Source organism: Podarcis raffonei, chromosome Z (genome assembly GCF_027172205.1).
Source record: "Podarcis raffonei isolate rPodRaf1 chromosome Z, rPodRaf1.pri, whole genome shotgun sequence".
Taxonomy (NCBI): Eukaryota; Metazoa; Chordata; class Lepidosauria; order Squamata; family Lacertidae; genus Podarcis; species Podarcis raffonei.
This window is the reverse complement of record NC_070621.1, coordinates 35,168,286-35,192,763: the sequence shown is the minus strand read 5'-3', so window position 1 is coordinate 35,192,763 and position 24,478 is coordinate 35,168,286.

Genomic DNA, 24,478 nt, shown 5'->3' with positions numbered 1-24,478 from the left:
TGATGCATTGTCTCGTTTTCAGGTAGACCGTTTCAGAGAGTTGGCTCCAGAGGCACAGCTGTTGCCAGAATTTTTTCCGGATCACCTCTGGAATCTTGGAAAAGTTTAGTGGTTAAGGGAGTATTCTCTTCTGTTTCCTCTTCCCCTTTTAGATCCTATAGAAAGGCTTGGACATATTTTACAACCTTTCGCTTTAAGTCATTGGCTATAGGCTGTGAACGCTCCTCCTCCATTGACCACGTCTTACAGTATTTAGCAAATCTATATCAGCTGGGACGTATGCCAAAGATGATTAAAATCCATGCAGCTGCTATTTCATTTTTTAGTAAAGTCTTATTTGCTTTAGACCCCTGTGCAGACTGTCTTGTGCGTAAAGCTTTGGAAGGTTGGCACAGAATGCAACCTACTAGGAAGTGCGGCAAAAGGCTACTTATGATATCCTGTGCAGGATTCATGCCAAACTGAGGTTGATATGTTGGTCAAAGTATGAGGCTCGCTTGTTTGCAGCTGCATACTCCATGCTTTCTTCGATGCTTTGAGGGTGGGCAAAGTTGTTTGTGAAGTGGCCGTGGGAGGGCATACTAGGGGTCTGCTACTGAGTGACATATCGGTGTTGGACACTGACCTGCAGCTTAATATTTCTAGGTCAAAAACAAAGTTAGGGCAGGGTGCCTTGTTAAGGCTGCCAGTGACTCTTCAGGCTGCTCCCTGCCCAGTGAGGGATGTTAGGAGGTTTTTGAAATTGAGATCCCCTGGTGTTGGTCCGCTCCTCATTCATCAAGATGGTTCCGCATTAACTAGGCAGCAATTTAATAATAATAATAATAATAATAATAATAATAATAATAGTAATAATAATAATTTATTTATACCCCGCCCTCCCCAGCCAAGGCCGGGCTCAGAGCGGCTTACAAGCAATAATAAAACAAGATTAATGATTACAACTTAAAAACAAAATTAAAATACAACATTAAAATATTGAAACATTAAAATATTAAAATGTAGCCTCATCGCAGGAGGAGAAGGAAAAGAAAAAAGAAAGAGAGGGAGGGAATCAAATTGGCTCCAAGCCAAAGGCCAGGTGGAACAACTCTGTCTTACAGGCCCTGCGGAAAGAAATCAGATCCTGCAGGGCCCTGGTCTCATGAGGCAGAGCGTTCCACCAGGCTGGAGCCAGAGTTGAAAAGGCCCTGGCTCTGGTTGAGGCCAATCTAACTTCCTTAGGGCCTGGGACCACTAGGGTGTTGCTATTTATGGACATTGAGGATCTCTGTGGGTCATACCGGGAGAGGCGGTCCCGTAAGTACGAGGGTCCTAGGCCGTGAAGGGCTTTAAAGGTCAAAAGCAGCACCTTAAATCTGACCCTGTACTCCACTGGGAGCCAGTGCAGCTGGAAAAGCACCTTGTGAATATGCTCCCATGGCAGATACCCCGTGAGGAGCCTCGCTGCAGCATTCTGTACCCGCTGGAGTTTCTGGGACAGCTTCAAGGGCAGCCCCGTGTAGAGCGAATTACAGTAGTCAAGCCTGGAGATGACCGTCGCATGGATCACTGTGGCCAGGTTGGGGCGGGAAAGGTAAGGTAAGGGACCAATTTACACGTGTTTTGTGGAAGGCCATTGCGGCCTGTGGGTTACCTGCAACAGAGTTTGCTGCCCATTCATTTAGAATAGGGGCAGCCACAACAGCTGTTCATTGGGGACTGTCTGTGCATAGAATAAAGAATTTGGGGAGGTGGAAATCAGAAGCTTATAGAGGACACATCAGGGAACGTTGTTAGTTTTTTGTGTTTGACCCCCTTTTTGTTTACTTTCTTTATTCTTAGGTTCCTTGGGCTTAAAGGTTTGGAGTATTGGTCATAGCATCATCCACTGGGGCAGTTTGCAGGCCATTGAATCAGGACTGGGTCACCAGCTGGGTTTGCTGGAGAATGTCAGCCTTACCTAGGTCTCTAGACCCGGGATGCGATGGGACGCTTTACCGTATTTTTCACTCTATAAGATGCACTTTTCCCCTCCTAAAAAGTAAGGGAAAGTGTGGAGCGAATGCAGGCAGGAGGCTCTGCTCAGCGCTCCCTTTAAAGAGCTGCACACATGCTCCGTGTGCTCTTTAAAGGGATTGTGGCTCTTGGGGAGCCTTCATCCCGCTGCCTGGGAGAGGCTGCGTGTGGCTATCCCATAAGCTAGGACAGCAAGAGGGATCACTGCGCAGCAATCCTACTTGCTATCCTGGCTTCTGGCTTAGCTGCACACAGCCTCTTCTGGGCAGGGGGAGCCTTCATTCCGCTGCCCGGGAGAGGCTGTGCGTGGCTATCCCATAAGCCAGGACAGCAAGAGGGATCGCTGCGCAGTGATCCCTCTTGCTGTCCTGGCTTCGCCGTGCGAAGCCTCTTGTGGGCAGGGGGAGCCTTCATCCAAACTAGGTGCATCTTATGGTCTGGTGCAAATACGGTACTTCCTTTGGTCAAGGCTAAGGCGGTGGCTTGGGGACCGCCTTCTGCTCTGGTGATCCAGTTGGGGGAGAATGACCTGCCTTATTTAAAAGGCGTGGTCCTGAAGCATTGCATAATCAAAGACATTGACTATCTGTTGGCTAATTTTCCTCAATTGACTGTTATTTGCTCACAGCTACTCATGCGACGTTACTGGCGAGATAGTTGCTCCCTGGTTGCCACAAATAGGACCAGGAAGTTGGTGGGTCATGCGGTGGCCAAAAAAGTGTTGGCGCTGGGTGGTGGGGTGATATGCCACCGAGGCATGTCTTATCACAGGGATACTTTGTTTCGGACGGATGGTGTGCATCTCTCTGATGAAGGGAATGATATTTGGCTGGCAGAGATTGCGGACGGCTTGAATGGATGGCTGCAGGTGTGATGGTATTGGCGGCAAGGCATTGGTTTAATAGGGTATTCAGTTAAAGGAATTCGGGGGTCTGGATCTCGTCCGAAGCCCAGAGAGGGGCTAGGGCCATGCCAGGACCCCCGGGAACCCCAGGGGTGAGCACCAGTCAATATAGACTGATGGAGCTCCCCCTGCTGGTTGTTTATCCTTCCGGGCTTCCTGCAGGGTGGGGCAAGAGCCAGTTATAGTTTGATACCAATGCCTAAGTCAATACCAGTCACATTTGTGTATTTAATAAAGTTGTGGCCAAAATTTGCCCATTAACAATTAAACTAAATTCTGTCTCTGCTGTGTCTTTATTTCCATGGGAGATGGGTCTTGGGGCTCAGAGCACAAGTAGGCCAACCTTTCTTTTTACTAAATTAAGAAATTAGAAGGGTACAGAACAGCACGCGAGTTAATTTCTCCCAAAAAGAATGAAAAGCCGATCTAGAGATAGCTTTTAAAAAACAACTAGATTATTGCCCCTTGTAAGAAAGCAGTCCTTTCAAAGGTTTTTCAACTGCTCATGGTGAGGAACATGAAACTAAAACAACAATGATAACAATTAGTAGGTTGCTCAGCAAAGATGTTTTCTGGAGCATGTCCTGTTACAACAGCCATCCAGGACTTAAATGGCATACAGAATTGGAGATGACATTATTGCAGCAGAAAGGTGAATGTTACAGCGTCAACACTCTTATCTGAAGGGGCCTCCCTGTGGAACTGGGGCTTTCTGGATCATCTGCTAGGAGGAAGCATTAGAAGAACTGTGCAGCTGTGTCACTCCTTCTCTGGAGGGGAAGAGAGACATTCTCCTGGGAGGGTCACAGCTGGCTTAGCCCCTTTAATAAAATGCACACCCAAATGACTCTGTTTCCAGCTGCCATAACAATGAATTTTGGAAACTACTATTAGATTTGATTCTTGCCATGTTATGGGTGAATTACAGGAGGCAGCTAGGTTTGGGGAGCAAGACAAAGGCATGGCAAGCACCAATAGTTAAGAATAATTCATTTCTTCTTCTTTTTTAAAAAGCAAGGCTGACCTGGAATCTCTTATTGGAGTCAAGGGTGCTCCCATGGCCAGCTATGTTAGGAACTGCTTTTTAGTTCCTCACTGTGGGCACAACTCAGTGGTAGTGTGCAAGTGGGAAGCCAGTTTATAAAGTCCCCTAGAACCAATTTTAATAAATCTATTCCTAAACTCCATGTAGACATTCACAATCCCTGGATAATGAGCAAATGAGCATGTACTATGGTGAAGCGGGTGGTACTCAATTTCCTCCTCTCTCTCCCATCCTCCATGTATTCATCCAAGCTATACAAGCTGTGTGTATGTAGGCACTCTCTGTGGGACTAGGAACCTTTAAAAAGAAAAAAGCAGGGTCCATAATATCATATAGGACTACATATGCATAGTTTTAAACCTTCAGATTAATGAATGAAGACTAAGGAATTATCCACACTTACCTTTCCCCAGCTTTTTTTGCAGCATGGTCCATGCTTTTAAGCTCTGTATCCAAGTACCCTTCTTTTTGCTCCAGAGCCTTCCCTGCAACCCCCCCACCGCTCTTTAAAAAGAGTGTGGATAAGCCCCAAGAGAGGGGACAAAAGCGGGTCCAGCTCTTCCATTAGACAACCTCTCAGACACGCTACACATTTGCACCTCCATTACCACTGCAAGGCTTCACTCCTCGGAAAGTTCATTCCTCAAGACATGACACTGTGGGACAGGGCAGACCCAGAGCACACCTACATTGCTGCAAATGTATTTTAACCTTCTAAAAAAATTGCTGCTGATGTGGGGCTCTTTACCGCCATTTAGTCCTAGTCCCTGCAATGTCTCAGACTAAGGAAGACTCTATGATCAGAGGCGCCATCATCTTAATAATAATAATAATAATAATAATAATAATAATAATAATAATAATTTTTTATTTATACCCCGCAGTCCCTGGCCAGAGCCAGGCTCAGGGCAGCTAACACCAGTAAAATTACAATAAAAACATAATAGGGGAAAAAAAGAAACCAATTTAAAATACAGGTTAAAATACAATTTAAAATGCAGCCTCATTTTAATAGTAGCCCATAGATCAAAACCGTAAGGGGAGGGAAACATAAGGGTCAGACTTAGTCCGAGCCAAAGGCTAGGCGGAACAGCTCCGTCTTGCAGGCCGTGCGGAAAGATGTCAAATCCCGCAGGGCCCTAGTCTCTTGTGACGGAGCGTTCCGCCAAGTACTGAAAAGGCCCTGGCCCTAATTGAGACCAATCTAAACACCTTGCGACTTGAGACCTCCAAAGTGTTGTCATTTGTGGACCTTAAGGTCCTCCTCTGAAGCACATTGAGGGGGCCTGATGTGACGTTCTAACATCACTCCACACTTGGCTCCCACAATGCGGGCCCCTGGCGCTATATATATATATATATATATATATATATATATATATATATATGGAAGGGGTCCTCAGTGCCTCAGCCTGCTGGATTCAGTGCCTATGCTATGAATGTACTGTATGGTCATTCCTCAGAATGAAGCACTATAGAGGCAAGAGTCTGCAAGTTTGCAGCTGCTGCAGCCTTTGCAAAAGCCCAAAGGATGGGAAAAGGTGGCAGTAGTGAGCAGCATTCACTGTTGCCTTAGTGCAGCTGAGTTTCTTTCTTTGGTACATGGCAGAAGGCTCAGTCCCAATTTCTCAACCCCGACAATTCACTGGATATTAAAAGAGGGACGTAGCATTTCATGTTGATGTTGATGGCCAGACTCGAATTAATTGTGGGGGGAATTGCGGAGGGGGGGGACTTTAATGAAATTCATGAGCCTCACCTTCCAAGTCTCCCCAGTTTAGGCCACTACCTGTAGCCACATGAACCAGTAGCTCAGGCAGCTTTCACAAAATGTTAGAGGGGCAAACTACCGCTGGTCCCCCATCATATTTTGTGTAGTGAGTAATTGTGGAGGGAAGGGGTTTTTGCATCTGAATGCTCACCCACTCTAAACAGGCTTATTTTGTGTGTGGGGGGAGGGATGTCCCTAGGGAGCATTCAGACGTGAAAAGTGTCACTAGGAGTCTGAATGCAGTTTGGGATGGAGGGGGAGGGGAGGGGAGGAAGGAAGCTTTATCACTTAATTTTGCTGATTAATTAAAATTGCACAGGGAAATTTCTATGGAACCAAATGGTGTCAGCTGCAAACAGCCGTAGCTCAGTGGCTGAGTACATATTTTGCATGCCAAAGCTCCCTGACTCATTCCTTGGCATTGCCTGTAACGACTGGGGACTGTGAAAACTGGGAGAGACCCACTGCAAATTCTTATAGACAATGCTGAACTACCTGGGTCAGTGGTCTGACTCAACATGAACAATAACAAGATCCAAACCACAAAAGTGGCACCATGTTATATTCAAAATGTATATACTGTTGCATGACATCACCCCAATCTCTGAGCAGTGCGAGATTCCAGGGGTTCCAGGAGCTTATCCAGGGTTTGTGTTTGCTTTGGAATGAGGGAGAGTGGAGACTGTGGTGTCTTTATGATATACTGTATGGTTTACACATAGATACAACCTGAGCCTAAGCTGGAAGGGTTCACAGAATTAACACCCCAAGGGGGCCTTGCTTCCCTATAGTTGATGCCTTGCATTCAAACAGAAATCAAACATTGCTCTGACTCTCTCTGGCTTCCCAGTGTGTATCTTCTAGCTCACACCTTTCAAGGATCACATTTTGTTCTTCTAACTACCAGTCAGTTGAGGGATGGCACAAATCCACTTCCTTTGTTCCCTTAATGGCCCATTACCTAGGCTATCACCTTGCCAAGAAGATAGCCTGGCTTATATTTTAACACTTGCTGGATTCAGGGGTTAGAAGGGTCTGGGCATACTGCCTACTACCCACCCCAGAGAAAAACCTCATAAAATATGTTGTAAAAATATATACATCATGTATATGTTTGGTTTCCAGGGACCCTCAATGTTATTTGTTCTTTATCCTGTTCTTATCCCCAAAAGGCATGTTCCAGTGCTCCTAAAGAACCAAATGGGTTGGATTCACCAATCTGTTGCTCTCCAGATGTTGTTGGAAACCAACTCTCATCAGTCAGCATGGTCCAGGGTTATGAATGACTGAAACTGTAGTTCAGCAACTTCTGAGATTGGGGAAGCCTGTGTTATATGTCACTATCCCTGTGACATCACACCCAGTTACCCTGGTAACCTTCCAAATCCCCGTCTGTCCACACTCAGGGCAAGTGGGAAGGGCAGTTCTCAATGACCCTCAGTGGCCCTGTTATGTTTCTCTGCAGCTTGTATTTTCCCCTCATATCCCAAATAATCAAAATCCATTTATTAAGTTCTAGGGTTTGGGAGGGTGGTCCCCCCCAAAAAACCCCCCTCTATAACAATATTATAATAATCTGTGGAACATGAGAGCTCCAACTTGGCTAGTGCAGAGCTGGGCACTGAAAGGCAATGATAAAAATATTCAGATAAACTTCCAGTCCACCCCCCTACCTCATACCAATCTTCACTTTGTTCTTTATGAGTTCCAGTCTGTACATTGCATCTCTGTGAAGTGTCTGTGGGGGTTTTAACATCACGTTAACTTAGTTCACTGTGAGTCAAAGTTCTGTATCTCTGAGGGAACCTGAGGGCCTGGAAGCAGCATTAAATTTTCTAAATAAGAGGCATTAGATTTGTGTAGTAAAAAGGCCCCTGGGATCAAATATGCTCTGTTCCCCCATCAGTAGTCTCTCATTTCAGAATGGACCTCTGGACCTCTGAGTCAGACGAAAGATCTTTACAATCATTAAATCAGATTGACAGGCACTGCCTTGAGACAATGGAAGGGCTTTCTTTCCTATAGTGCACCTTTGCCTTTTGATCCCAGAAGAGCTGTTATTCTCTTACAAGTATATCATTACCCAAAACTTGATGTATTATTTGCATAGCAGGCGAATCCAGCTAATTAAGAAAAAGAGCAGAAGGCAAAATTGGGTGGCGAAGGACCTTTAAAACTCCTCGAGCCGCATTGTGGTGAAAGGGTTGTGTCTTCTTGCCAAGCAGTCTAGTCAGGGCCAGATTGACAAAGGGGGAACAAGCGTTTCAGGATGCATTCTTGAACTCTGCAGCTAACAGTGACCAACTAAAAGTTTCTGTGAAACCCAGATATAACCCCAGCCTGACAAGGAAGCTTCCTTTGCAGACCCTCTCTAGTGTGAAGATCACCAGAGGGGTCCCTCTTTGTAGTTTCATCACCCTCAGAAGTTATGGAGTGGTTGTGGTTCCTAAACAGTGAAATTCCCTCCCCATCTAGGTCATTTAGCACCCTCATTATCTTGTTTTAATCCTATCCTAAAGTTGCTCCTCTTTACCCTAGTCTTTGACACCTGAATATATCCATGTCTATATCTTTGTGTGGGCTGGGCTATCCTTTGAAACTGTTAACTAAGCAAATACATTAAAAAGACTATTTGAAGAATAGTTGCCAACTTCATCTAGAACTGTTTTGGAGATATATGTGAAATGACATCCTTTAGCCCCAGATACCCCTTCTCTAGGCATGACCTCTTCCACAACAGACGTAAGCATATTGGTAGGGAAATGCTGAGCCCTGCTGATTTATCTATTCTGGGGATAAACAGGAAATGCTGCAGTCCAGATCTGTCAATCTGTCAACTTTCTATAAGCAGCAAATCCACATTAAAATGCTTTTTAATATAGGTGAATAAGATTCATACTGACGGTTATGGATGCTTCTGGGTTTCTTTGGATTACTGCCTGCATCTAGAATGGGTGTGTTTGCAGGCTATTGTTGTTGTTGTTGTTGTTTTGCCTTTCTATGTGCACACCTCTTCTCCTACCATCAAAAACATAGTTGTTACTCTCTAAGCACATGTTCAGCTCCCAAACAAAGCTGGTGATCATCATCCAAAACATAACTAAAGACCAGAAGATGTGCTAACAGCCATTAACTTATGGCTCCAGGGCAAAAGGGATTAGACAAATCTATTTTAAGATTTTTAGGCTGGCCTTAAGCAAACCAGTCAGGTCAGCACACAACCAGCATAAATGAAATATTGATTTAAAATGGATAAATTCACACACTGACAAACAACAGATGGGAACAAGATTTCCCAACTAGGTACCCTCTAGATGTTTTGTACCAGCATCAAAGCTGGGCAGGGCAGGGCATCCGCTGAGGTTCCACACCACGTCACGGGACTCACTGGCACGAGTACCCAGGACCCGCTGCTCCTCTTCATTTTTGCAACTTGCTTGTTCACCGCCTCTTCCTCTGACCCAGACAATAGTGGTAGTGAGAAGGAGGAACAGCAGATGCTACTGCCTGCTTGCTCAATGTTGTTGGCATCCATCTGTCTTGAGAGATAATGGAATGTGCCTCCAGGGGTGAAGTCAAACTGCTTCTTTAGCAACACCGAAGTGACCTTTCTGGGGTGCAAACCCCAGCAGTGTGTATGGAGATCCTGGGTTGCCCAGACAAGACATTCCTCTCAGCCTCACTGATGTGGTCCAAAGGAAAACATTTGGCACCAACTTAGCTGCAGGAGAGGCTGGAAGGAGGTGTACAAGGGACTATCCAACCATATTAGGGACTCCACTCTGGATTTGTGTACGGTTCACTCCTTAGCCTTTTCTTCTCCCGATGAGGATAGCAGAGGTTTAGGATCAAAGTTTTCCTTCTCCTAGATGTGCTACATTCCCAGGTTGATAAGCCCCATCTGCCCCTCACTTCCCACTATGAGAAGTGCAGAAACTGCCTTTTTGACCATTAGACCCACTATTGGTCTCATCCGCTGAATCTGCCAAAGTCTATCTTTGCATGGAGGGGAAGTCCCTAAATCACCTTGTTGGCTACCCTCACCTGGATTAGCCGGACAGTCAAAGCCACTTCCTGGGGTGGGGCTGCTGTTGCATGTAGAATGCTTCTAGGAGCCACAGGTGAGAGCTGGGTGCAGGATGGGGACCAAAAGTGGACAAACTGTACCAGAAGGAGCATGACATGTCCCCCACCAAAGGTACTACCCCTTCCCTAACATCCCATACACTTTCTTGCTCAATGACTCTCTGCCTAACAAGGAAGCTGGTGTTAGCAATACTGAGGAAGAGCAACTTATGGGAAATGAAGATGTAGTGGAGGCATGGTCCATGGAAGGTGCCCTGCCCAAGGGCCCTCCAAAACTTGGAGTCACCACATATCCCCCAGAAATGCAATAGGAGGAATAATTTGGGTTGTAAGTTAAGGGTTAATTTTATAATCAGTAAGCCAGCTATTCAGGAGGGGGTGGCAGAGGTTCTACTTTGCACAATAAACCTATGGGTTTGACACATATGCTTATTTCTGCATATTCTGATTTTCTTATTCCCAGGGTTTAATTATAACATGGAAGTGTAAACATTTAGATAACTTATTTCTAGAGATGGCTTTCTATTACAATATCTCAATTATATTATTCTATATGCTATCAGGGAATCCATGGCTGATAGCTTCTTTGTCTTAGAAATAATATCCAAGAGTACAACACACAAGAGAAAACTCAAAATTGTTCCTGGAATGTCTTACTCTGGAGCATGTTCAGGTCCTTAAAAGTAAATAAAGGTGGTTCAAGTTATGAAAACTCCATATTCTAGGCATGCATATCCACCCTTGGTTGGATCAAACAATGCAGGGAAGTGATGGAGTGATTGCACGCCAACCTTCAAGCATTCAAATTTACAGTGTGCAAGTAGAAATAGGTATGCACACTCTAATCCAGGAGTAGCCAATATGGTACCCTCCAGATGTTTTGTATGGCCAGTGGTCAGGAATATGGGAGCATCAACCAGCAACATCTGAAGGACCATAGGTTCCAAGTCCTTGTATAACGGGTAGGCAACCTAAGGTCCAGGGGCTGGATGCAGCCCAATCACCTTCTCAATCCAGCCCACAGACGGTCCAGGAATCAGCATGTTTTTACATGAGTAGAATGTGTTAAAATGCATCTTTGGGTTATTTGTCGGGCATAGGAATTCGTTCATTTTATTTTTCCAAAATATAGGCCAGCCCACCACATGATCTGAGGGATGGTGGACCGGCCCATGGCTGAAAAAAGTTGCTGACCGCTGTTGTATAACTATGGAACCCATGACCTTCTGCATGCAGAATGTGTGCTCTAGTACTGAGCTACACCAAGACTTGCACCAGCCCCAATGTTTCTAATGCTAGTTTACCCCAGGTATGGGCAACTTCCAGATTTTGCTGGACACCAACTCCCATAATCTATTACTTTTGTCAACACTGGCTAAGGCTGATGGGAATTGGGTGGGGAACCCCTAGCTGTCCAACTGTTGCTCCAATTCCCATCATCTCTTGCCAGCATGGCCAGTCATCTGGGAGGATGGGATCTGGAGTTTAGCAACTTCCTTGGGTACCATGCTGGCTATTCCTGTGTTTTAGGATGCTCACTCTTTTTGAGTTTGCTATTACTCTGCTATGCAGAAACTTCCACAATCCAAATCAAATTCTCTCTCAACTTTCTCTTAATGGAATTTAAAACCAATGAAATGTTCAGTAGAAAACAAGAGTCTCTAGAAACCCATGTCACAATTAATTTTTGTAATAAAATGTTTATATAAATGCATTGATCGACTTTTGGTTTTGGTCAACTTAAGATGCATTGTCCCTTCAGGTAAGGATTGGTCTTGGCCTCAATCAATATCAACCTCGCAGTTCAATGCATGGTGATGCTGGCTTTCACAAAAGTCAATATTTGCTTAATGTGTTGTATTCTTGTTCCAGATACAGAGTTTTCTATATATTTTCTTCCCACAGCTGTCATTGAGCATATAGCTCAGTGGTTACCACATTCATCAGACTGTGTTTCTTCATTCCTTCTCTTCAGTATTGGTTTCAAACTCAATAAAACTATGATACTCTTCCACACTGACTGCTCAATCCTTTTCACTTTAATCAAGGTACTAGTCTCATTGATTATAGTGGAACTTCTTGCCTGAGTAAATCAAGCATTATCTTGTCCTTTACAAGTTGCCTCTCCAGTCCTGTTTGGAAGACACTGAATTTAAAAAGTAAATATGTTCTGCTTAGGCTTATGTTGGCAGTGAACAAATGCAAATCTGCTTCTTGGTTGCATGTTGGACACTAAGCCATAGCATTCCTATACTATTATCACCAAAATGTTTTGCATGTAACACACTGAATGAGCACAGATGGGCAAGCATGCCATGCATTCTTCATTCTTCTCATTTGAACTTCCCCATCACATGAACATTCATGTCAAAGTTATACTTCTCTACTATTCACCTTCTTGTGACAAGTATCCCTCTACCACATTTTCAACAGACACTTAGGCCATGCTCATCAAATTTATCCTAGGACTAGTGGTCCTTTCTACTGTGTGTTGTTGTGAAGAAGGAGAATGGCATCTCAGATCTACTCTCAGAGCTTGCATCTCTCTCTGTATCTTCCCCAACAACCTCTTGCTGATTGCTTCCATCATTTCCTTCTAGTCTAGTCTCATCTCATCTTCCTTTCCATCTTTGCAGGGTTATGTATCACTGGACTTTTTTGTGGCAAGGTGCCGTTAGTCTTACTCCTGAAAATGTTTTATTACGCGTTTTGTATGTTTGTGTTGTGAACTGTCCTGTGATCTTCGGATTGAGGGTGGTATGCAAATTTAATAAATAATAAACAGTGTAATGTCATTAAATCACTTTTATCATTTATATAAGTGAAGAAGAGTAAATTCACATCATTGTGCTAATGGGTGGGAGAAAGTTTATCATAGACCCGCTTCCCTAGATTTTCTAGTAAGGTATGGAAGTACAGCAAAACTCTCCTCTCCACTTGGTAGGAAAATGTTGATTGATTACAAGTATAGCCCACCTTTCTTCCATGATAAAGCTGAAAGTAGTGTACATAAGGTCTCCCTTTCCTGGCATTAATCAGACCGAGGCCTGCTTACCTTCAGTGAGACTGTCATACCATCTACCCAGGCCCTGGGATGCATATAGCGAGTTCTCTTACTGTGTATAATTACATACATACAGGGCTTTTCTTTTCAGCCAGAACTCTCCAGAATTCAGTTCCGGCACTTCCCAAGTGGGCACCATTGCCAACCATTGCCATTATAAGAGAACAAGGGAGGCATTTGCAGTGAGTTCTGGCACCTCTTTTTTCCAGAAAAACAGCACTGCAAACCATCCTACAGTCTTCTTGGTGGCTTCTGTCTTCCTAAAGAGACTAGACCGGCTCCCACCTTGTCCTTCCACTGGCAGGTGAAGACTCTTTTATTTAGGCTTTTGGAATTTGACTGCTTTTAAGGAAATGGCTTTTAAATAGCCATTTTTAACCACCTGCATTTTAATATAGTTGTTTTTATATCATTTTAATTCTATTATAGTTTAATTACATTTTAATTATTATCTTTATATGCTTTTAGTTTTCTGTGTTTTATTCATGTTTATTTCATTTTTGTGTGTGTGAGCTACCTTAAGTCCTGGTTCTACGAGAAAGGTGGAATATAAATAATAAAATAAAATAAAAATAATAACAACACCACATTACTTCTAAATGCTCCTTTTCTTTCTCCAAAGCCTGCTATCTAACAGACACTGTGGAGTTTTAACCCCACCCCTATTCATCTTCTTCCTGAAACTCAGCAGGGCCTTGTTGAGAGGCATGCAATACTCTTTCTAAGTATGGATGAGGAAGTAGAGGTTTGGGCAAGTCAAACTACGTGTCTGGTTTAGGGTTTTGACATTGGCCCACCATCTTCTTGCTCGTTAGGCTCTGGGTCATGCAGTAACAAAGGATCCTGTGAAAAGTTACCATATGATGGTTTCATGATGTCAATTGTTGTTTAGTCGTTTAGTCGTATCCGACTCTTCAGGGCCAGATGAACTGCATCCAAGAGTATTAAAAGAACTGGCAGATGTGATCTCAGAACCACTGGAAGTCATCTTTGAGAATTCCTGGAGAACAGGCGAAGTCCCGGCAGACTGGAGGAGGGCAAATGTCCCTATTTTCAAAAAGGGGAAAAGAGAGGACCCAAATAATTACCGCCCAGTCAGTCTAACATCAGTACCAGGGAAGATTCTGGAGCAGATCATTAAGCAAACAGTCTGTGAGCACCTAGAAAGGAATGCTGTGATCACCAATAGTCAGCATGGATTTCTGAAAAATAAGTCATGTCAGACTAACCTGATCTCGTTTTTTGACAGAATTACAAGCCTGGTAGATGAAGGGAATGCAGTGGATGTAGCCTACCTTGATTTCAGCAAGGCATTTGACAAGGTGCCCCATGATATTCTTGTAAAGAAGCTGGTAAAATGCGATCTTGACTATGCTACCACTCAGTGGATTTGTAACTGGCTGACTGACCGAACCCAAAGGGTGCTCATCAATGGTTCCTCTTCATCCTGGAGAAGAGTGACTAGTGGGGTGCCACAGGGTTCTGTCTTGGGCCCGGTCTTATTCAACATCTTTATCAACGACTTGGATGATGGACTCAAGGGCATCCTGATCAAATTTGCAGATGACACCAAACTGGGAGGGGTGGCTAACACCCCAGAGGACAGGATCACACTTCAAAACGACCTTGACAGATTAGAGAACTGGGCCAAAACAAACAAGATGAATTTTAACAGGGAGAAATGTAAAGTATTGCACTTGGGCAAAAAAAATGAGAGGCACAAATACAAGATGGGTGACACCTGGCTTGAGAGCAGTACATGTGAAAAGGATCTAGGAGTCTTGGTTGACCACAAACTTGACATGAGCCAACAGTGTGACGCGGCAGCTAAAAAAGCCAATGCAATTCTGGGCTGCATCAATAGGAGTATAGCATCTAGATCAAGGGAAGTAATAGTGCCACTGTATTCTGCTCTGGTCAGACCTCACCTGGAGTACTGTGTCCAGTTCTGGGCACCACAGTTCAAGAAGGACACTGACAAACTGGAACGTGTCCAGAGGAGGGCAACCAAAATGGTCAAAGGCCTGGAAACAATGCCTTATGGGGAACGGCTAAGGGAGCTGGGCATGTTTAGCCTGGAGAAGAGGAGGTTAAGGGTGATATGATAGCCATGTTCAAATATATAAAAGGATGTCACATAGAGGAGGGAGAAGGGTTGTTTTCTGCTGCTCCAGAGAAGCGGACATGGAGCAATAGTTCCAAACTACAAGAAAGAAGATTCCATCTAAACATTAGGAAGAACTTCCTGACAGTAAGAGCTGTTCGACAGTGAAATTTGCTGCCAAGGATTGTGGTGGAGTCTCCTTCTTTGGAGGTCTTTAAGCAGAGACTTGACAACCATATGTCAGGAGTGCTCTGATGGTGTTTCCTGCTTGGCAGGGGGTTGGGTTCGATGGCCCTTGTGGTCTCTTCCAACTCTATGATTCTATGATTCTGTGATTCTTCGTGACCCCATGGACCAGAGCACGCCAGGCACTCCTGTCTTTCACAGCCTCCCGCAACTTGGTCAAACTCATGTTCGTAGCTTCAAGAACATTGTCCAACCGTCTCGTCCTCTGTCATCCCCTTCTCCTTGTGCCCTCCATCTTTCCCAACATCATGGTGTTTTCCAGGGAGTCTTCTCTTCTCATGAGGTAGCCAGAGTATTGGAGCCTCAGCTTCAGGATCTGTCCTTCCAGTGAGCACTCAGGGCTGATTTCCTTAAGAATGGATAGGCTTGATCTTCTTGCAGTCCATGGGACTCTCAAGAGTCTCCTCCAGCACCATAATTATGTCAATTAATTAATAATAATTAATAATGATGTCAATTAGTGGGTGTTAATTCCCATTGGTCACAGTCTGAGGTTGCAGCCAGGATAAGGCCCTACTCTTTGTCTCTGAAGAAGATCTCATTGGGTTAGGAGGCTGAGCCAATCACAGTTGTTGGAAATAGAACTTCAGGGAACATTCAATCAGTAACCTAAGGGATTAATTCTGCAATTATTGTGGGTTACAGAAGACACTGATTGGATGGAGCTTCTAGTCAATTGGGACTGAGAAATACTGGTAAGATTTGCCAGCTGTAGAGATAAGGGGTTTTGAAGGAGTTTCCCCCTTATGGAGGCCTGTAAATAACTGAAAATCCCTCTGTTTATTTCTCCTCATATCATACACTGTTTTTGTTTAGTTCATCTCAGTAAAGTTTTATCAGTTTCTTTTCTCTCTGGACTCCATCTGCTAAATTCAACTCCCTCAGCAGTGTCCAAATATACAAGGAGAATTGTCAGGGCAAACCCTATTAGGGTGGCTACTTAGGCATTGCTAAAACCAAGAATCACCTGAAAAGAAGACATATAGCAATTTGGATTTGCATACAATATGTGTATGCTAACTTATATGTACAGATGCAAATTTAGAAATATCTACTTTTTAAAAAATGAAGAAAAAGAAATACAACACATCTCACTATGGTGAGGAAGACTGTGACCTGGTGACTTGTGGTCCTGCTACAACTGCCCCTCAGGTGCTGACTGTTAACAGACAACTACAAGGCCCCTGTTGTTCTCCCATCTTATGGTCTTGATCTTTAAACTGGACTTCAACTGGACAATGATTCAAACAAAGGACCACTATCTGAAAAATAGGATACTGTCAGGGAACTGCCATCGGCTCAGGGGTGAGAGGGGAAAAGCCGGATGGATTACAGAGAGCCCCCAAAGATTGTGGGAAGCAGCACCTCCTCAGCGGAGGAGACTAACCACGCCTCCAGTGGAGAGGAGCTTCAGGGCTCGGAGGAGGCGAGGCGGTGCCAGGGACACCTTGCCTGAGCAAAGCGGGGAGGAGAGAGGTCCTCCGTTACCCACACCCTCCCTGCGCAGTAAACTTCCGCGCCGAGAGGGGAGGCACAGATTGGGCGTCAAGAAACTACTCTGCTGGAGAAGGTTTAAGGACCACCCACTCACAGATTCTGCCAGTGAATGAGCCAGCCACGGGAGAGTGGCGCTCTGCACAGAGAAAGTTCATTTTGGCATCAAAAGCAAGGCTTCACAGCCGAGCAGGGAGGCATTTGCCTACTTGCTCTCGAGCAACCCCTTGGTACCCTAACAGATACCTTGCTAATTTATTCTCTGTGCTGATTTTGGGGGATGTATACAACACACCTCTCTAAGGAACTTGGCCATCCCATTTGCCAGAACTGGAAGTTCCTGTGCAGGTTTGGTAGATAAAGTTCTTTGCAAAGTAACATTCATAGCACTTACAACTGCAAAACGTGGGGGGGGGCTTATTCACCCAACGTTTTAGAATTCCAGCTGCATTCTGTATCCACATGAAACATTTATTGAAATGGGATATCATTGGGTAAAGCACTGAAAAGTACATTTGTCATTTCCCTCCTATCAGCAAGAACCGTATATCAAAATAGATGCGGCTGTTTTCCACATTATTTTCATAAATAAATATACAGGTTATTGATAATACGTATATACATCTTTGAGCTTTGTCATATCAAATGCAATGAATACATTGTCCAATATATTTACTCCTGGGGAGGAGAAAATATATATTATAATCAATTAATCAATTGTTGAATGAGTTGTGGTGGATTTTGCAGAAATGCTGTCAGGATGATGACATCTATCAGCAAATCCTTTTTTATGGATGAGATGAATATGTTACATTAAAAACCATCTAGTTTCAGCTCTTGTTCCCATCTGTTATTTTATTTTTTTGTAGTCATATGCTGTACTTGTTTTCTTAGCAGTATTGGCAATGAAAATATTACTACTTAGGACCTGAGCTTGCTTGCAATGAAATCAATATCACAAGGTCAATCATTAGCTTCAGTGGCTTTCATATTTTCAACTTTTTAGGGGCCCCGCTTCCATATTAACTTGTCTGCTCAGGATTCTTTGTGCCTCTCTCATGTAACTCCTGTTTCTTTCAAATGATTCAGGGATGTGTTCTAGAATGCCAATTTAATTCATGTGTGGCACTCACTAGATTCCACAGTTCTAGCCAAAAACCACCCAAATGCAATATATGTATCCTTGAAATAGGTCAAAAGCCAACATTTTATGATGTAGACCAACACGGCTACCTATCTGTAACTGGAACTATGGAACTATGGAAGTTCCATAGTAACTGGAACTATGGAACTATGGAAGGCACCACATTGAGCCGCATGAAATGGAAAAAATGGTATCTGAAGAAGTGTGCATGCACACGAAAGCTCATACCAAGAACTAACTTAGTTGGTCTTTAAGGTGCTACTGGAAGAAAAAAAAATTTTTTTGTTTTATTTTATGATGAGTGCAGCCAGGGGACAGGGAATGAGAATAGCATTTGGGAAATGGTGGTAGTTCAGTGGTAGAGTATTTGCCTCACAGGCAAAAGATTCCAGGTTCAATCTCCAGCTATGGCTAGGAATGTCCCCTGCCTGAAACCCTGGAAAACCTCTGCTAGTCAGTGCAAGCAATCCTGAAGTAGATAGACCAGTCGTCTCTCTCAGTACAAGCTAACTTCCTAATGTTCCTAAAACATAAATACAAGTGTTCTAACACATTAAACATTAATTGCATTACTTCTTTTGGTGAGCAATCGTGTAGAATACCGCCTGCCTGCTTCCCCCCCTTCTATCTCCATGAGAATGGCATCCTTAAAAAAGAAAAAGAAAATGTGAGAGACGTACTTTGTAAATGAAAAGCTGAACATTTGTTTTACAGAGGACCTGAAACATCACGGGAGGGCACCCCAATCCTGTGTACATGGAACCTGCAATGTACCTGGTCATATTTGTCCATCCAGCCCAGTACTGATTAGCAGCAGTTTTCCAGGGTCTCATAATGAGCCCATCTTGTGCTGCCTGCACTTTAATCTCGCGATACCAGGGACTGAAGCTGGGACCTTCTCCATGCAAAATGTTGCTCAACCATTGAGCTCCAGTATCCCTCCATGTCCTTTCCCCTGCCCCAAGTTGTAATGTACCAAACACCATTTTATGTAATGCTGGAGAAGAAGGTTGTTTGGGGGGAAATGACTTCTGGGAAAGCTCGCCATTCAGTATTGATGCTTCTCATTGAGGTATGAAAAAAACTTCTAAGGAAACTTACCACTTGAAACTCAGGACACAGACAGCCAAGGGTTGGGAGTAGGAGGTGCTGTTTTACACTGGTTCAGCTCCTGCCTGTATGGTCAGTATTCAGTGCATACAGATGGGATATGGCAAACAATTATTTACTGATTAAAAAAACTGGCTAGCCAGTATTAACAGATCTTGCCAAGGCTACAGTGAAACTCGCCTACCAGACACTAGCCATGTTACCCATATTCTCTGCCTAGAGATCCTTTGCGTTAAAGCAATGGTCACATCTACAACAGCTGATCTCAGAGAATAGCACCAGGTGATTATGTGTCGAAAACCTGGCATATTAGCTGCAGCATGCCACTATTTTGTCTCCAAAGCTATATAACATCTGGGACGCTGGTGGCGCTGGGGTCTAAACCACCAAGGCTCTTGGGCTTGCCGATTGGAAGATTGGTTCAAATTCCTGTGATGGAGTGAGCTTCCATTGCTCTGTCCCAGCTCCTGGGACAACCTAGCAGTTTGAAAGCACAGCAGTGCAAGTAGATAAATAGGTACTGCTGTGACAGGAAGGTAAACAGCATTTCCTTGTGCTCTGGCTTTCGTCACGGTGTCCCATTGTGCCAGAAACGGTTTAGTCATGCTGGCCACGTGACCCGGAAAACTGTCTGTGGACAAACGCCGGCTCTCTCAGCCTGAAGCGAGATGAGCGCTGCACCCCATAGTTGTCTCTGACTGGACGTAACCATTCAGGGGTCCTTTACCTTTACCTTATAACATCTATATGAAGCCACTGGGAGCAATCTTCAGGAGCTTTGGGCCACTGGATTAGCAGTACAGTGGTATCTCGGGATGTGAACGGGATCCGTTCCAGAGCCCCGTTCTCATCCTGAATGGAACGTAAGATGCGATGGTGCATCTGCACGTGCGCGGGTCACGTTTTGGCGCTTCTGCGCATGCGTGTGACATCATAACGTGCTCCGTTACTTCCGGGTTGCCGCAGAGCGCAACCCAAATGCGCTCAACCTGAAGCACATTCAACCCAAGGTATGACTGTATTCTGATGTTGCCTAACTCTCTTTCACTACTAGTCAGGAGAGGCCATGCATAAGCTGAACCAGTGCCTGGATGCAGTGATGGCATGGATGAAGGTCAATAGGAGCTGGATCCTGCTAAGACAGAAACACTGTAGAAGAGTAGTTTCCTGGTTTGACCTTTGGAAAATTTGCCTGTTCTAGACAGGGTTGCACTCCCTATGAAGGAACAGGTACTCCATTTATGGGTGCTCTTGGAACCATCTTTGTCCATGGAGGCCTAGGTGGTTTCTGTAGCAAACCGCAGCTAACACCAGCTTCAGCTGGTGCAGCAACTACTTCTTATCCTGGACATAAATAACTTGGCCACTGTGATACCTGCACTGGTAAACTCACTTTATTTTGCTTTTGGCTTTTATGTGTTTGTTAACTGCCTTGGTATTTTATTGAAATAGATTCCAAGAGCTAGCACCTGAATTATCTGCTTAGCCTAGCATAACATTCTGGTTGCAAGATGTCTGATGGCATTGCTGTTTGTGTTGGGGTTATTATCATCTTTGGGTTGTTGTGGCTTTTTTAGATGACCTAAGTTTACAAAAATTGTGTCTAGGAGCAAGCAGAGTTATGGCCTATATATCTGAGTGTTGAACCAATCATTTAGTTGACCTCCTTGAACTGCTCTCTACCCAGGTGTAAAATTAAGGGGAGCCATATAATCCCAAACAATAAGAATTCACTATCAAAAACAAAAGCCCAATACATTTCTTCCATCATCCCAAGAATGCTCATTAGGGGGAGGGAACACCTGAGCTATAAAATAAGGGAGAAATATGTGTTTTTTAAAACAAGGATATGAGGAAGTTTTGAAACAAAGCTTAACCCCTTTCTCCTGCTAGCAGTTCATATATACCATTTAATATTATCAATACTTCATATGTATATGTGTGTATATGCAATTTCCCCCAATATACACATTTTTGCAGAATATTTTTGTATGCTGCTTTCACAAATAAATGCATATTTTGCACACATCCCCCAGTAAATGCATTTTTGTATCCATTGCTTGGCTGGAGGATTTGAAGAAGTGCAGATTCTGAAGGATGATTTTCTCAGTTCATGCATATCTTTGGAAAGTGCAAATTAAGTAGATTTGCATTTAAATGCAAAGGGAACCATATTTATCCCCTATTCCTAGCTTGTGCACACATTACATTGAACATAGGCACTTGCCATCGCTACACATGCACAAGAGCTTGTGTGAAACAATTGTTTGTGTGTTTGCGAGTGTACACTTGTTGACTTAAACAAGTCAGCTACTGTGTACATAGAACACTCATTGAATGTGACTACTCCTATATTTATAAACAAAAGCCACAGGTGTCCCCCAGAAAGCCAGGTAATTGGCTGCAGAAATGTAGCTATATGCTGAATGGGTAAACTCACCCTGATACTACATGGAACCAACACCATAGCTGAATCTAATTTCTTACCGTTCCTTCCTATCCTTTGTATAAATTTGCTTTCCCTTTTGTTTGGCACTGTTTGTCCTTTAGTATTTGGTTTGATCTATGAAAACAGCAAGCATATTTTAAAACATGCTTCCATTTTTACATCCTTATTCCCTTTGACCCAAAGTAACTTCCACTCCAAAGCTCTGTCTTTCTAATTTGTTGTTTGCTTTCCATTCCCCCCCCCCCCGATACTACACAGTGCACTTCAAGATATTTTCTTCCTATTGGTTTGATTACGACAGAGAAATTGCAAAGTGTCTCCGTTATGCGTTGATGGACTGCATTGTTCCTTCATTGCATCTGAGGGAGTAATTTTAAAATAGGATTTTTATTATTTTTTATAAATTTTATTTTATTTATTTTATTTTTTATTTTCTCCTTATCCCACCCCACCCTCTGCCACTCAAAGTCTGATGATCACACCATATAGGCAGACAGTAGAGGTTTATTGCCAACAAGAGTTTAAAGGCTCATTGGGGGAGGGGGGAGAATCCAATTAGAGAAAGAAGTCCTGCTATACCTATTGGTTCCAGGAAGTGAGGAACATAAGGTTTCAGAGTCACAAGCAAGGGAAACCTAATTGCTACTTATCTTTCCATCACATGCTCATTGCTGCTTCATAATTGTGTTCTGTTGTGCAGAGAGAAAGTGGTTATATTGGTATGATACATCTTCCTCTTTTAAATCTTTCAAAGCCTTCATGTCACTGAGCTGGATCACAGTTAACTCACAAAGCGAACTTTGCAAATGCATACAGAAAGGTATTTCTTTCTTTTGAACTTTGCAAATGCTACATATGCTGCTCTCCGACCCCTTTCCTGTTATACAAATGCTAGTGCACTGACTGTCAATATGTAGATGACAAATGTCATAACAAGTCACATTTTTATATATTTTTCATTTTATTTACTACTTTTATACACTACCTTTTTCCTCTAAGGTGCTCACCATTACAAACTATTCTCTCCTCCTTTTATGCCTGCAGAAACCCTGTGAGGCAGGTTATGCTGAGAGTGACTTGACTGGCTCAAGGTTACCCAGTGAGATTCATGACTAGGTGGGGATTGGAATGCTTAACTGAGCAGTTGCTATTTTGTGGTTCTGAGGAATGTTCTTATTTATTTATAAAAGTGTGGGAATGTTCAGGGTGGCAGGAGAGGATATATTGTTTATTAATATCCTTCCTAACTTGCACTAGCAAGTTCCTTTACTTAGCAGAGTGCATTCCCCTTTACACAGCAGAAAACTTGTTGCAGGCTCATTAGAACCTCTTACTATTATGCAGTTCAATCTCCCTCAGATTGAATTGTATGTTCCTGGTAAGATCCGCTTTTAAATCCCTCCTAAAAGAATAAAGACACCACAGTCTTATTCATAAGCAAGAGAGGATGCTCCAGGCCAGGAGGAACAAGAAGTTTCCAACTGGCTGGACTAAACATTCCCTTGCATGCCCACTCTAGCAAAAAAGAAAAGTTGTATTTGACTGTTCCAAGTGGATTACATCCCACAAAAAGCACTTAACATTGCATAGGTGTTGAACAAAGATTGATGCCCCATCTGCACTATACACTTAAAACAGCATCGTATTAGCCATGGCTTTCCCCAAAGATTCCAGGGGGTTGTGGTTTGTTAAGGGTTCTGGGAACTGTCAAGAGATCCCTATTCCCCTCACAGCTCAATCAGTCTCTCTTCACAGGGAACTCTGGGAATTAAATAGGTACCGCTCCGGCGGGAAGGTAAATGGCGTTTCCATGTGCTGCTCTGGTTCACCAGAAGCGGCTTAGTCATGCTGGCCACATGACCCGGAAGCTGTACGTCAGCTCCCCTGGCCAATAAAGCAAGATGAGTGCCGCAACCCCAGAGTCAGTCACGACTGGACCTAACGGTCAGGGGTCCCTTTATCTTTAAGAGTCCTTAGGTGGCACTGTGGTCTAAACCACAGAGCCTAGGGCTTGCTGATCAGAAGGTCGGTGGTTCGAATCCCCGCGATGGAGTGAGCTCCCATTGTTCGGTCCCAGCTCCTTCCGACCTAGCAGTTCGAAAGCACATCAAAGTGCAAGTAGATAAATAGGTACCGCTCTGGCGGGAAGGTAAGCGGCATTTCCGTGTGCTGCTCTGGTTCGCCAGAAGCAGCTTAGTCATGCTGGCCACATGACCCAGAAGCTCTCTGTGAACAAATGCCAGCTCCCTTGGCCAGTAAAGTTAGATGAGCACTGCAACCCCAGAGTCATCCATAACTGGACTTAACGGTCAGGGGTCCCTTTACTTTTAAGTATCCTTAGAGAATACTTAACAAACTATAGCTCTCATGATTCTTTGTGGGAATCCATAGTGGTTTAAAGTGGTATTACAGTGGTAAGGTAAAGGTAAAGGTACCCCTGCCCGTACGGGCCAGTCTTGACAGACTCTGGGGTTGTGCGCCCATCTCACTCAAGAGGCCGGGGGCCAGCGCTGTCCAGAGACACTTCCGGGTCACGTGGCCAGCGTGACGAAGCTGCATCTGGCGAGCCAGCGCAGCACACGGAAACGCCGTTTACCTTCCCGCCAGTAAGCGGTCCCTATTTATCTACTTGCACCCGGGGGTGCTTTCGAACTGCTAGGTTGGCAGGCGCTGGGACCGAGCAGCGGGAGCGCACCCCGCCACGGGGATTCGAACCGCCGACCTTTCGATCGGCAAGCCCTAGGCGCTGAGGCTTTTACCCACAGCGCCACCCGCGTTGTACCTCGGGTTAAGTACTTAATTTGTTCTGGAGGTCCGTTTTTAACCTGAAACTGTTCTTAACCTGAAGCACCACTTTAGTTAATGGGGCCTCCCACTGCTGCCGCGCTGCTGGAGCACAATTTCTGTTCTCATCCTGAAGCAAAGTTCTTAACCCAAGGTAATATTTCTGGGTTAGCGGAGTCTGTATCCTGAAGCGTATGTAACCCGAGGTACCACTGTATAGCACTTTAAATGTATGGTGTGTGTGTGGGGGAGTCTTTGTTTCTCTTTCCCCCCAATCAT